The following is a 14,842-nucleotide window of genomic DNA, read 5'->3' on the forward strand; positions in this document are numbered from 1 at the left end:
CTGTCTGTATCATACTATATTCTCATGCAAAACACTTTAATGCATCGTGTAAATTATCTAAGACTTTCTTAGTATGTATTACATTTCTTAATCATAGATATTGGGTGTAAAAAAAAGAGAATTATGTGACATACTGCAAAACAAATTGCTTAGTGTTAGCATATACTAGCTGGGTCTATATCTGAAAAATGCATGCATAGAAGGGTTGGAATTTTTTTAAATGTGCAGAACTTGCTTCTAAGTGCATATGTTATCAATGAAGCAAAAATGACTAATCTGAAATGATGGCAGTCTGATTTTCAGCCAATATCATCAGTTTAAAAGCAGGGGATCTAGATTAAGAGTCTGGATGATCTATTTATTCTGAATTTCAGAATAAGCTCCATATCTGGAAGAGAATGTATATAAATAAACCAAATGTTTTCATACATTTTTTTCCATTCAAATACATTCAATTTAGCCATAAAGGGGGTTTAAAAGCAAATCTCATTTTCAGCAATGAAACACTTTTGTTGCCAATTTAGCAGACAGGCTTGTCTTGCTGATAGTAGCTGAAGACTATTGGAGTGTAAATGGTGGGCAATATCACCACCTTGTAAACTGTGGGTTGCTCAGAGACATCTCCTTTAAGAATAAGATCTGATGAGAGATACTACCTAATTTTCTGCCAAGTTTGACTGACAGATTGAAAGTAATGCTTACTTACATTATCTTCATATTGAATAAGCAATTGGTGGAAGTTTGCACATTCTATATAATTTATTTCATAAAATTCCATTCAAATAGATGAGATATGCATGGGACATCTGTTCTGAATGCAGTAATTTATTCCTGTGAAAAGCATGAGTCAAACTATCAAATAAAACAGAATTTGTGAAGGTTAAACTCTTGTGGCCCTTGCAAAAATGTAAATGTATATTCCAGTTGAGAGCAAGGAGGAATAGGACCCTCTAGACTGGTAGCATTTAACATGGACCTCTGGGAATAAGACACAGATGAATGCAGACATACTGAGAAAACCATAGTCCAGCATTTAAAAATGGGTTGATTGCAATTCTCGTATTTAACAGTTACAGATATGTTGTTCTATGTATAAGCTCTCAGCTCTCTAAAGACCACATTTAATGATGGTTTTATATGCACTCCTTATTGCTAATATACAAATACTGGTGCAGATTCTAAGAGGTGATGAAGACTTGAAGCTTACAACATGTCTGTAATATTATTTCAAACAGAGAGGGTTCAAATCTTAGTGGTTTTTGAATTATGTATATTCATAATCTGGGGCAGGGGTGGGGGAATGACAATGACAATTATACCAAGCTATGTTCCCTATAGTGTTCTAGGTCCAGTTTCTTGTAGTAGATAAAGCTATAATAATATAGTGAACTATAATATTAAATGAAAAGTATTACCATTTATAAGCAAGCACAGAAATATATGCAATGATTTGTAAAGCAAAACATACATGCTGAAATGCACATTTAAATAAAAAGTAACACCCCCAATTTTAATTAACATAGACTTTAAAAAATAATCAGTGCCCTTAGTGAAATATAAATAGAAGTAATGTCGTAAAATAGACATCAAAAGACAGCAACACATTTTTAACAGAACACAAAAGGATCTAACAGGAATTGCTTGCATATATATATATACATATATATATATATTTATTCATACTCTGGATGAATCACTGGCTGATGTTTGTAGCTGTTATTCATGACATGTCTGGTGGTGTTATGACCTTCCCTCTTTTATTGGTTTATTTGATGTTTGTGGTATTTTATATAATTGATTTATGCCTGGTGATATGTTTGGGCACTTTCTAGTAATATACAATAGTGATTGTATGTCTGTAAGTGATGTTACATATTGCTGTTTGTGAGCTTTCTTGGCCAGGTCACCATTGTAAATAAAACTTGTTCTCAATAGATTTTTATGTGGTTAAAGATTTTGACTGCTTGAGCGACTGATTGATTGACCGGAAAACATTTGCTAGCAGGACAGCAGGGTATCATGGAAAAATGTGTCATTTCTATTTCTAATGCAGAAAAAATACTATTTTGAATGTTTTAAAGTGAAATAAAGTATTGTAGCAGTAAAAGGTTACCTACCTTTCCTTTCTCCTTAGTAGCCGTGATGTGTGTAGGTGCCCACATTTCATAGCCTTCTTCTTCTGACCTACAGTAATATTGCAGTATTTGGCTTGTTCTTATGCAATTATCCTCTGCACACTTCCTCTTGTAGTCTAATGAGTCCTTTCAGAAAGTATAATAGAATTGTCTTTTTCTTCCTTCCTTCCTTCCATCCTTCCTTCCGTCCTTCCTTCCTTCCTTCCTTCCTTCCTTCCTTCCTTCCTTCCTTCCTTCCTTTCTTCCTTTCTTCCTTTCTTCCTCTTTTTCTCTTTTTTCTTTTCTTTTTTTTCTTTTCCTTTTTTTCTTTTCCTTTTTTTTTCTTTTCCTTTTTTTCCTTTTTTTCCTTCTTTTTCCTTCCTTCCTTCCTTCCTTCCTTCCTTCCTTCCTTCCTTCCTTCCCTCCTTCCTTCCTTCCTTCCTTCCTTCCTTCCTTCCTTCCTTCCTTCCTTCCTTCCTTCCTTCCTTCCTTCCTTCCTTCCTTCCTTCCTTCCTTCCTTCCTTCCTTCCTTCCCTCTCCTTTTTTCTTTCTTGTTCTGAGATGTTTCTAAGACAGAAATAATACAAGAGAGTGAATAGTCCAACTACTATTGTGATGTTAGAGAAAGTTCAAATTCCTTCTATCATATACAGATTGCATAAATCTATTCAAAATGGTTTAACAAAAAAATACGGGCCATGGTAAAGCAACCTCTAGAAATTCTAAAAATGATACAGCACACACCAACTATTTTACACTGTCCAGGCAGAGAAAAGACTGCCAGTTTTTAGTTCATTGCTGTCCACAAACTTGTGCTAATGAGCACATGCAGCTTCTATCCAGATGCAGGAGAGTTCAGAGATGACGACAAATAATACAGATCCTTCTTGGTTACACAGCAACCTGTTAGCAGTACCTCTGTTATAAACTCTCATTTCATTAACATTTCCTGAGTCTGATTAACAGATGTTTGAGGGTCTTGGACCAGACATAGTTTGATTCTATTTAAAGTCAAGACCCTGTTTTGATTTCTCAACCAAATGAAAGGCTTGCTATTGCACATTCTTTGTCTCTCTGACTAAATGGAAGATCAGTGCAGGGTGCAGGTACATATTAGCTTTAGCTGTGGCTTTTAAAGGGAAAAGAAGAAAGAGAAGTGAGGGATTTCTTGTCTGACCAGCTATGACCTTCTCTGTCTTGAGAAACCTGATGAGACCAAAGCACAAAATCTCAAAGTAATGCCATTTAACTGCAATTGCTTTACTTCATTTCCAGGCATCTTGGGTGCTTGCTAAGCACCACAGCCAAAATGATGAAACATATTGTCAGCAAAAGAGACTGCTGTACACCCTGCTCATTTCAGCTGACAAACTGAATAAAAATTATAGAGTTTTTCTTGCCAAGTTATTTTTCTGCTAGTTCAATGTTTTGAATTGGCTCAGTATGGTCAGAAACTGGTAGAGGCAGAACCAGAAAAGGACTATGGCTTTGTCCCATCTGTAGTAGTGATAACCTGGAAAAGCTCTGCCACAAAACATGCTTGTGAACTTTGGGTGCCCACGCTGTGTAATACATGGGAAGAGAAAAGAAGCTCAAAACTCAGAGATTTTCCAAAACTCTGTTTCAACTTATATGTACAGGACACTGATGGAGGTATCAAATATACATGGCGAAATGTTGAGCACAAGCGATTATCCAATTTCTGTCTAATTCCAGCTTCCAGGATATACATATATATATATATGTATACACACATTTTTTAACTATATATATTGCAAGCATTTGATAGGGGTCTCAGAAACTAACATTGCTTCCCCTTTATCTACCAGAAATGGCAAGAGGCTTGAGTTTAGGTTTTCACAGATCCCAAGAGACTTGCTTAGATTTTACTTCAGTTCTGAAAAAGCAAAGAAACAAGAGTGAAAACCAGTGGGTTTCTCGACACTTTTAAGGAACAGAAAAACAAAACAAAACAAAACAAAACTGAGTTCATAAGCTTTTTTAGTGTATGTGTGCATTTAGAAAATTATGACCAGTTGGGAATGTAACAGTATAAAATCCACAAATAATTCATCTTTAGAATCTTTGCCTTTCACACAATCTATCTGCAAGTTAATGGGGAAAACAAACTCTCTGCAGAAACTTTATAAAGATTATAAACTTCTTCCGTCAAGCTCTAAGGGACAAAAGCTTTAAGCAAAAATAAATCAATTAATTTCCCATTCATCTCTGGAAAACGTCTAACTACTCATGAAGATGCTGGCCATTTCCTTTCCTCGCACACACAAGCGCCCCTTGCCCTTCACACTAATGCAAGATTCTAGCCAGGGCCAGCCAGAACCTGCATTTTCACTCAGAAAAATGGCATGCAAAATGATGCCAGATTGTTCTCCAGACTTTTCCATGCTTAGCTCTGAAGGTGTTCTTTCTTTGCTTATGGTATATATACAACCATCTCTGATGTTGTGAAGCAGAAGTATCACAGGAGATTGTCCCTGCAAAGGCAGGAGCTGGGCTAAGGTCACTAGCCTTTGCTGTTATTTATATTCCCTTCCCCTTCACAAATAATATTATAGTAAAGGTGATTATACCAATCTCTTTCAGAAAATCCCTGAAATCATCCAGCACTTATGGGATGTTATGGTAGTAAGAAGGTGAGCAGGCAAGAGGGATTGAACAGTGCAAGTATGACTAAACAATTGACAACCTGAAATAGCAAAACCAGCATCCTTAAGAGTAATGCAAGCAGTATTTCTCTGTATTATAGATCCTTAAAGATAGTCGCAGCACTGGACAATTCTAATTAGCAAATATGCTGACATGAGTTCCAGAAGGACCACCTTCTGAAAGGACTCATGTAATGTATAGTTTTGGCACTCTTATAAACAGAAAGGAAAATGAAAAACTCAAAAATGCTCCATCTTTGATCTGAAGAATATATATTTTAAGAGTCAAGTGAACATAGAATTACTGTGCCAGATTGGATCAATTATCCTTCAAGCTCAGTATTCTGCCTTCACCAGTGGCCTAGGTTAGGTACTTCAAAGAAAACAACTGGCTAATTACACAATGTCCTACATGGCAAAAAGGGATGAGAGGAGTGTTCCTTATCCCTCTGATCAGCTAACACCCTGGAGTATGAATTTGATGGCCCCTCCTAGTACATAAAATTACAAATGATATTATTGGTCATAAAATTAAGAAGTCCCTTTAAAAATCCCATTACAGTATTTAACTCTTTGACCTCTAGAGGTTAACTACTATTCACGCTGTGAAAAGAACTATTTCAAATTTATTTTTAAAATAATACAGAAAGTTTCTTAAAGCCATTAAGGCTAGCAATGGAAATACATTCTATGGGACACCTCAGAAAAGATGTTCTACGCTTCCAGTCTCTTGAAGTCTTGAAAAGTATTTGGATTTATTGAAAAACAAGCAAACACCTTTAAACGAGAAATTACATAAACAAGCTACTTATATAAGTATGACAGCAAAGCTTTAGTTAATGTGTTGGGGCAAATCACGAGTTGATCTAACTAATGTTTGCCTACTTTAAAAGCATGCTTACTCCCACATAAGACAAATTTATTTTTCTTTTTGTCCTTCCTTTTTTTTTAGTGAGTGTATTTCAGGCATTGACAACAGGCAGATGAGAGAGGTCTGAGAGGGCCAGAGATAAGACACAGACTGCCTTGTGCAGGCTGCGCTGGGTTGCTGTGTCTGCTGCAACCCCACCCTGCAGTACCTGGGGATGCTTATTCCCAAGTCTCTCTAGATCAAACAATAATTATGCAACATCAGCACTGATTTTGGAATACAAACAAATGCACATTGAATATTGTGCTGAGACAAACTACCACTGACAGCAGTTATTTTTGCTAAAGCTCTAACCCGTTGAATCACAAAGCTTTCCTGAATATTGTTCAATAAGCTTCTTTTACCAAAAAAAAAAAAAAGAAAAGAAAATATGAGGAGAGAAGGAATAACACATCTTTAATTAGAAAAATTCAAATCAGCTCTTAATTTAATTCACCATACCAGCAGCCACGATTAGATCTGCATCATGATATATCTCTAATACTATCAATTTTCATAAATGCAAACTTTCCTGAATATGGTTCTGATGTATCCTGACATTTTAAAATATGTCCTATTGTCCTTTTCTGTGCAGCAGACCAAGCACAGAGTGTTCAGTCCTATATCACTGTCACAGTGGTATTAGACCAGATGGCTGCTTCCTCGCAGAACCAAGAATTAGAGATAATTTATGCTGTTCGCTGTTATTAGAATGTAAAAATATAAAGAGTTTGCAGCACACATACATGAAAAGCTGCTCAGATCCATCAGTGACACCCTGGTGAAAAGGCATTCACAGTGTTACTGCACTCTTAAAGGTAAAGTCTTATTAGGTGAAGCTGTGGACCTCCACAAAGCCTATTGACTACCTCTCTGCATAGGTGCAGCACAGGGGATTGTCTGACCTAGGTTACAGTGATGCTTTGGTGGGGAAAGAATACTATGCATTGGAAAAAAAGCCTAAGAACTGCTTTCTTTCTCCTTAATTGTAAAATAAAACTACCTCAGGATCATTCTATTTTTGTGACAGTTATTTTTGTGTCATTAAGAATGAAGTTAAAAATGGAAGCTTTCTTCATTCAGTCTGTTAATCAGTACAGGAGAATACTTCTCTACAAGACCTCATACCAAAGGGCTAAGGAGCTGCACCTTATTAGCATGAGAGTCACAGGAATTTGCTCCTGTGCTAGTGAGGTCAGTGAGTTTAGTGTATCAGGGCATCATTGCATGCTATAAATGTACTTGCTCTACCTGTATATATGGACTGGAGTGCATGTCAAAATGTTGAAGAGAAAGAAAGTCAGCCTACTCATTTATTGAGCCTGAGCTCATTACAGCTGAGAATCTTATTTTCTGTATTTCAAACATCTGAATCATTCAATAAAATAAATAATATTAATGTAGCTGGTTCATTCAAAGGGACTTCTCAACCTGTTCAAGAATTCCTGAAATAAGGGAGAGAATCAAAGAGAAATAGAACTTGCTCAGCTTGTCCATCTTGCTGCAATAAATTGTATAAAAACAGAAGTAAAAAGGAAGTTAGGACAACATGTCAACCATTCTATGCAGCTAGCAATAATTTGTTGCTGTATCTTTTCAGTTAAGGAAGTTTAATACAGTACTCCCTATGCATGATATCAGATTTGCAGTCAGATTAATGACAAAAACTCTCTCATCAGTATTTATGAATATTACAAGAGTAGAAAATTTACTGGCTTTCACTGATGTGACACACTTACTGTATGTGATCTTGGAAAAAGTATATCATTGAGAGGATGATTTGGCTCACTTTAAGTTAATTTTTAAATTATACCAAGAAACACTACTAGGGACAGATTTGCTTCCAGCTCTCTGTGAGAGTATAATTTGTATTTATGGCATACAATGAAAGTATTGTGACTTTGAATGACTGACTAGCACCTTATGAAAGTCATTACTTTTGTATCAAGAACAATATTTGTAACATAATGTGTTCTTAAACTGATCAGGACAGCAGGAAGCAGCTAAGTGGATCACTTATCTTTATTTTGCAATTTAACCTATGTTGTGACAGGGAACAAAAAAATTAGATAATTTATAATTTTCTGTCAGTGTTGCATACTATGAGGTAATCCTGTAACTACTTGGTGTATCTGAAAAGTAAGGAAATTTGTCTGTCAAGGAAAATAGAAAAAGAAAGATTACTTCCGAGCATAATGAATTACTAGCTGAATGTCAGGACACAAAGATTTCTTGGATTTTTGGTTCCTGACCAGTATTGTTGATGACTGGATTTTTCTTGATTCCCTCCCTCTGTAAAAATCCTAGTACTAGTTTTATTAAAAGAAAGTCTATCAGAATGGAAGATAGTTGTTATTCAGTAGCAGTAACTTGCATAATATGAGATGGCATTTCTTTCCAGCTCTTGCTGCTCCGCTGGTTCTAATAGCAACCTGGAGCTCAATTTCCTCCTCAAGAACATTGCATTTCATGTGGAATGTCAATTATTAAAATGCAGTGTCCCGTGTCTTACTTTTCACTAGATGAATTCATTTGCAAATTTGCTAATTTATGTAAATGATCCTTAACCTGTAACTGCCTGGTATGTATTTCTCAGTGCAGCTTTTCGATTCAGAAATATATACAATGAATATGGTGGCAACAGCATGCCACTGCTAAAAAACAACAAAGATTTAACTTCATCATAACCCAGAAAGAGTATCTGATACTTCTTTGCATGGTTGCATTTTCAGCAACATTAAGTCTTTGAAAATAGGATCATATGAAGATCACCTAAAATACCTCTAATTGTTACCATCGGTGGTAAGCACAGGTTTAGCAGAATACTTTTTGTGAGAAGACTAAGAAAATTTCATTACTTATCTGATTTTCACCTTCCAGGAGGTCATTATTATTTAGAATGGGCCAAATCACAGCTCCTAAGATTTGATCATTTCTAAGTTTCAAATTTTGCAGCTAATACTCCTCCGCATGTCAGAAATCTAGGAAGAGAGGCAACATAGACTGCACCGATTTTTATTGCACAGGGAATTTCCTTCAGGTGGTTAGTGGTCCAGCCACAACTCATTCTATTCCTGATGATCTACACATGGATGCTATTCTGGATTTGTCACTCCGTTTCTGGTCCCGTCATGTGCACATCTACAGTGCACCTGCAAATGTTCACTTCACCCTCCAAATGATCTCAGGAAATTCAGACTCCTCCTTTCTTATGAATGAAGGAACAGCCAGAAAAACTCAGCTCATTTTTGCCTGACCTCTCCCTGCTGCCCACTCAAACCTTCTTCAATGGCCTCAGGCACCTCTGTTGGCTTAGAGCCTTTCAGTGAACCTGGTCAAAGCTGGGGATTTTAACCAAACCTGAAATGAGGCAATTTTCCTCTGTGTTGTTGTTACTGTTCAGTAACTTCCCACAGTCCAAATAAAATGATCAAAATTCCCTGTGGTGTAATTGCAGGCACAACTCCATTGATTTCAGTGAACTGTGAATGGCAGAAAGGACTGTGGCTCAAGGTCCCCTCTTGACAAACCAGCTAAGACTCGTTTTCTCTAGATTATTATCTGATTTACATGTCCTTGTTTTAGCTATCCCCCACAAGGGGTAGGTTAACAAAGCTCTATTTCACAGCTAGATACAGAGATCATGCCTGGCCAGCAGGGAGATCCCACAAACAAGACACAGCTCTAAGCCTGGACCCCAGGGTACACCCAAGTGTTTCTGCACTTTTGTCATCCCTGGGATGCTTGAAGAGGTCTTTCAACTTACCCCCAGGTTTTTCTTCCGTGTGGTGTAAGGGAGAGAGGGATGAGGTGCAGCAGCTGAGAGGCCAACATCTGGTCAGGCCAGCCCCAGCATGTTGTACTGCAGTTGGAGCAGTCTCATCTCTCAGTGTTTAGGTTGGCTTTAGGAAGTGCAAAGCCAAGAAATGTTTGGCTGCTTTATCCCTGTTTCAGCATTCAGATCACTAAGAGAAAATCTCAAATGGCTACTTGCTGTGTGTTCTGCACACATTTTAGCACAAAATTGGCATCTCCAATATCACCCACTCACACTACTCTGAGGTCTCAGGTATTCAATTTCATTTCTGCTAGGACAGCAGCAGGGAAGACTAACTAAAGTAGCTGTGATTTTGGAATTGAAAGGTCTTTCACTGTGATTTGTTGAAGCAGTTACCTGCAAGAATTCAAGTATCTGAGATTCAAGGTAGCCTTTAAGCTACTGCTTATTTTTCTGTGCAAAGGACACAGTTTACAAGACAATGTCTCTTTAAATCTACCCCGAAGATATTCCTTCTGGCCCAGAAGATGCCAGAATGACTTGATGATTTATTTATGTGGAGCTTGGCAGCCCATAGTCCAGATTGTGGCTGAGGCTGAATTTTATGAGCATTCCCCCTAGTGAGTATATTTAAAAATTATAAAAAAATAAAAATAAATAAAAAATAAAAAAGGTCTTTATAGAGCTTGGCATGAGATTCAAGCAAATATTATCTGGAAGAAGAATGACTAGGAAAAGAGTTTTAGGAGGGAATATAAGTATTAATTTATTAATAATGTTTTATGTTTAGATCATTAGAGTTTTCTCTTGATCTTCAGAACATTAAAAAGGTGAAGGAGGCATTTCTTATTTCAGCACAGGCTAATGTTTGGTTTGGATTTTTTTAGCCATATATAATGTCATTGTACTGGGAACTGGCATTTTTGTCCACAAAAGATGGATGTCTCATTGTCATTCCAGACCATACAAGCGGCATGTTGGTGCAATGATGTAAGAAGACAATTTTCTGCCCTATTTTATTGATTTATAGTATTTTAGTAAAGTGATAAAAACTTAATGCTAGGGATAAAAAGGAGACCCATCTGATGTAGAGGCAGCAGAAAAGAATAGAGAATGAGGAGGATCCAGCATTAATATTTGTTTGCCATGTTTTCTCAGGCCTCTCCTGTACTAGACCACAGCTAAGTTATGGATCTGTATCTAAAGCTCCAAATGCAAATCAAAGATATTCAGGGCATTCACTATGTTATTGATAACTCAAGGCCAACAGAAAAAATAATCACAGTGGCTACACCCACACTTTGTTTTTTTCTTTTTTGGTTGTATTGGAGAATTTATCACATTACAAATGTAGCATCAAAAGGTGCCAAGAATCACATTTTACAGCAAAACAACAAACTAACCTAAGAAGTTGAATTAATCAAGGAAAGAGCTTATTTGCTCTTTCCTAGGAAAGAGCTCAGATATGAATTAATCTATATACAGCATGGATATCTTCAGGACTGGGACTCCCATGGGAAACAAAGTGGATGCTAGTAGGACTGCCTAGTGTAGCTGCATCACACAGTATTAAAGTTCCTAGAAGGAAAATGCTTGCTAGATCTTATTCCTGCTTGGAAAAACTAAGCTAACGCAACAAAGGACTGCTCTACTTTTAACCAGAATCATTTCTAAATAACACACTTAGAGTGTTGGGAGTATGTGTATGTCTCCTGCTGAAATAATTCCAGAGGATTGAAAATTACTTCAAAACTTGTGGTTAAAAAGACACTGCATGGAACACACAGAGGTAGTAATGCTGCAAAGGAAGGAGATACAAAGCCAAAAGGAATTGGAAATCGCCTCTTCTGCTTTACAGAGTAAACCACCCAGGCCTTTACTTTTGGAGAACTGCACTGTGTAAATTCAGCCACAGAAAACAGGTGAGCAACAATGGAAAAAAAACAGTGTTAATTTAACTTCACAGCTTCACTGTTTTATTTCACTGTATTACATATTGAAAATAGCCCTTGTACTTGACTCAATTTTGTGTTTTTAATGACCTGTCAAAAGCTCAGTCAGGGCTTATTGTATTTATATTTTTAATTAGTTTAGTAAGAAGTGGACTGCTTATATTTGATTTTTTTAATTAACTGTGAAAATTTCAGCACCAGGATGCTATTGTTCACATTGATATGTGTGCCTCTCTTATGTTGGATTTGCTATGTGATATATTGGACACAGAAAAAGTGTCATAGGGAAAGCATCCTAAATAGTCCTGCACAAATTGTTGTAGCACTGATGGGAACTGGTTATGTATCATGTAATTAATTCTTTACATTCTAACATGCAGCTCAGGCAGTATTAAAGAAAGTTATGTCATGTAAAGTCATATCCCTTCAATTTTTGATTTTTGTTACATTATGAATGTGTAAACTTCACCACTTGTGCAAAAAAAAGTCACACTGTCACCTCTGGTGACTTGCAGTCTCTGTCCATAGTAAAAAAAATATGGCACTGACTGGCTTCTGTCTGTCTTTCAATTGCTATAGCATCCCTCAGCCATGCCTCCTTGAAGTCCTGCACTAGATCTTTCACTATAGCTGTACCGTAGCAACTAAACTCATGGCTTTCTTGCTCAAAATTAGTGGGAGTTCCCAAGTCCGTAAACAGCAACTGGGTGGGAAGGAATTCTATTCACTGTAACATTAATTAGATTTCAATGAGGGTGCAAAAATGGAGATACATTTGTTCATACAGGCAAATTTACCTTCTTCCTGTATTTAGTTTTCTTCTGGTAACATTAAAACCAGGAGCTGCTTATAGAAAGTGATGTGTTGCTCTGCCAGATCGGTTTCTACACACCCTGCTGAGATACCGTCAGTGTTCTGACTCATTTACAATTGGTACAAGAAGAGAGAAGAGAAAAATTATCAAACAATTTTGATTTGCACAGGTGACCTGAGCTAATTACACAGTTACCAAACAATAGCACAGGAGGGTTAACACAACTTACGCTGTAATTACCATTGCTTCCAGTGAAGTTACTGTGTGGTTAACCAGGTAATAACATGTATTATTTCACGGTAACTATGCAAGGCCTTGCGTCAACACAGTATGCTGCACAAGCAGAGCAAACCGTTGGTAAGCTGAAGAGGTCTAAGTGTTTCAAGGAATTACATGAATTTTATTAGATGGATGATTTTCATTTTTTTATTAATAGCCTCAGAGGTTTGGAGCAGAGCCATAACCCTGTTGGAGCAGCTAAGGAAGAAACACTCAAGTCTACTCAGGGAGCTCCCAAGTGCACAGACTTTGGCTCTCCTAGGTACATTTATATCTCTTTAACTAGTCCCACTGCACAAAGCAATGCAGAAAGCAGATTGTTCTTGAGTTCTCTCAGAGCAAACATTACATTTTTTTGGCCTGCAAACAGCCAGACACCAGAGGATCTTCAAGTCCTTGTCTTGTGCAACTAGCAGGACTAGCCTCAGCCCTACTTTAAATAAGCCATTTTGCCTACAAAATACAGACCTTGTACTCTGCCTAAAAACCCACTGACTCGTGCTCTGGAGACCAAGGACAAGAACACAAAGTGCCAAAGAAAATGAGAGAGATTACTCAGCCAATCAAGCATAGACCACAGAAGACTTGTAGTCCAGCACACTGAGGCTGCATTTTTACACAGACTTGGACAAAGAAACCATTAAGAAATACAAAATAAGGAGATATTGCTCTACAGTTAATGTAATGGAGAACAATGTTTGATTAATGCCTTCCCATTAGTGTATGGACAAGCTAGATTGTGTTACAGGATTATGGGCTGAGCTGGTAACGCAAAAGAAAAAAACATGCTCAAAACTGCAGTAACACCAATTATGGTTCATAGATGACACCACTACAGACAACTGAGATATAATAGTATGAACTGGAACTTGCTAAATAATTGTTAATACCTAATTGTTTATATATATTTCAATTTGTAAATCAATCTCTTTTCATGCATCTATTTGTGTACTGAAGTAATGGTATGTCTACTTGTTAAAACATTCACAGAAATAATCTGCATTAAGAAACTGAATTTTTAGTTTCAGATATTAGATGTTCAGGACTATCTGCTGTATGTGGGGCAGGAAGTTCCTGTATGCTGAATGTGGGGCAGGAAGTTCCTGAAGTAACCTGACAAAATTTCAGACAGCAATTAAATTTGTGAAAATCTCAACACGATTGGCAGCAACTTGCAAGCTACAAAATATGACAGTTTAACAAAATAAGTTTACAGATGAGATTACTGGGGTGTTTGACTACCACAGCAAAGGACCCAGCTTAATGACCCAGGAGGTCCCTAAATATCCGATGTCCCCATCTTCCTGAATTACAGGCTCTGCTCTGTATGCAACAGCACACAATGCTGCATTTTAAATGCTTCTCTTAATCTTCTACAAGGAAAGTGTCTGCCAGAGCATCTAAAACAAATGATTCTAAATCTTGCCTGATTAGACTTAAATGCACCTACAACCTACCTCCCCCTAAGTTTCTCTATTGCTGTTTAAATCTGTATACATTATTCCCATCACTGGAAAGATACGGTAACGCTTCGTGATGCTCTCTGTCTATTCTAATGCTGCATGGCAGTTGCTTTCTTTAGGCCCCAGCTCTTACCTACATCTGTGCTTACTGAAGTGAGACTTTAATTTGCTACACCACGCCAAGGTATTAATAGACAATTATTTATTGCAAATCTGAACCATTTATACTGTTTACTGGCTGACACAATGTAAAATTTTGATCCAAATGTTAATGTGTCCATGACATTGCATAATTCTGTTCCACGCCAAGGTTTTTTCTTTTCTAAATGAATCGAACTTGCAATATGAGGAAATAGAGTTTTTAATGGATGAATGATTTACAGTCTCAAACTTATAAGAGTGTTTACTAGTACAAATAAGGGAAAATTGACTAATTAAAATAGCACAGAAGATTAAAAAAAATTAGGATTTTAATGGAAGCAAAATTAGAGGGAGAAAATGGAAGTAAGCTGGAAAGTACTTAAAGGGTAACTGAATAAATATTATGTTAGTCATTGTAGGGCAACTGTATTTAACAATGAGGCCAAAAAGTCTTATAAACCTTCAGTTGAGTAGAGCAAAGATAAAAATTAACCATTGTTAAAGAACTATATAGACAGAAAAGTACTTCAAAATCTCCAAATGTGAAATTACCTTCACAAATGCTTTTTTCAGTAGAAAAAACAAAACAAAACAAAACAAAAAACCAACAACTTTATAGTAGGTAACTTTCATTACACAAAACACATAATTTCATGTAATTTCTCCTCAAGTTTAGAAATAATGTCTTTATTGCAATTTTCTTTTTTAATTGATACCTGTAGGAA

General features: G+C 36.7%; 1 protein-coding gene across 4 annotated transcripts in view; it reads right to left on the reverse strand.

The window, feature by feature from the left end:
• LOC310901464 (uncharacterized protein) overlaps window positions 1-14,842 on the reverse strand; it is a 425,578-nt gene that overhangs the window by 226,331 nt on the left and 184,405 nt on the right. The window contains exons 2-3 of one of the 4 annotated variants that reach the window (XM_083841083.1): window positions 3,921-4,011; window positions 2,118-2,681 (exon numbers count right to left, since the gene is read on the reverse strand). The exons of 2 other annotated variants lie outside the window; for them this stretch is intronic. The gene's annotated coding sequence lies outside the window, so the exon portion shown is untranslated. The remainder of the gene's footprint in view (window positions 1-2,117; window positions 2,682-3,920; window positions 4,012-14,842) is intronic. One more of the 4 variants, XR_014585829.1, reaches the window with a different exon arrangement.

Source organism: Anser anser (genome assembly GCF_964211835.1).
Source record: "Anser anser genome assembly, chromosome: 6".
NCBI lineage: Eukaryota > Metazoa > Chordata > Aves > Anseriformes > Anatidae > Anser > Anser anser.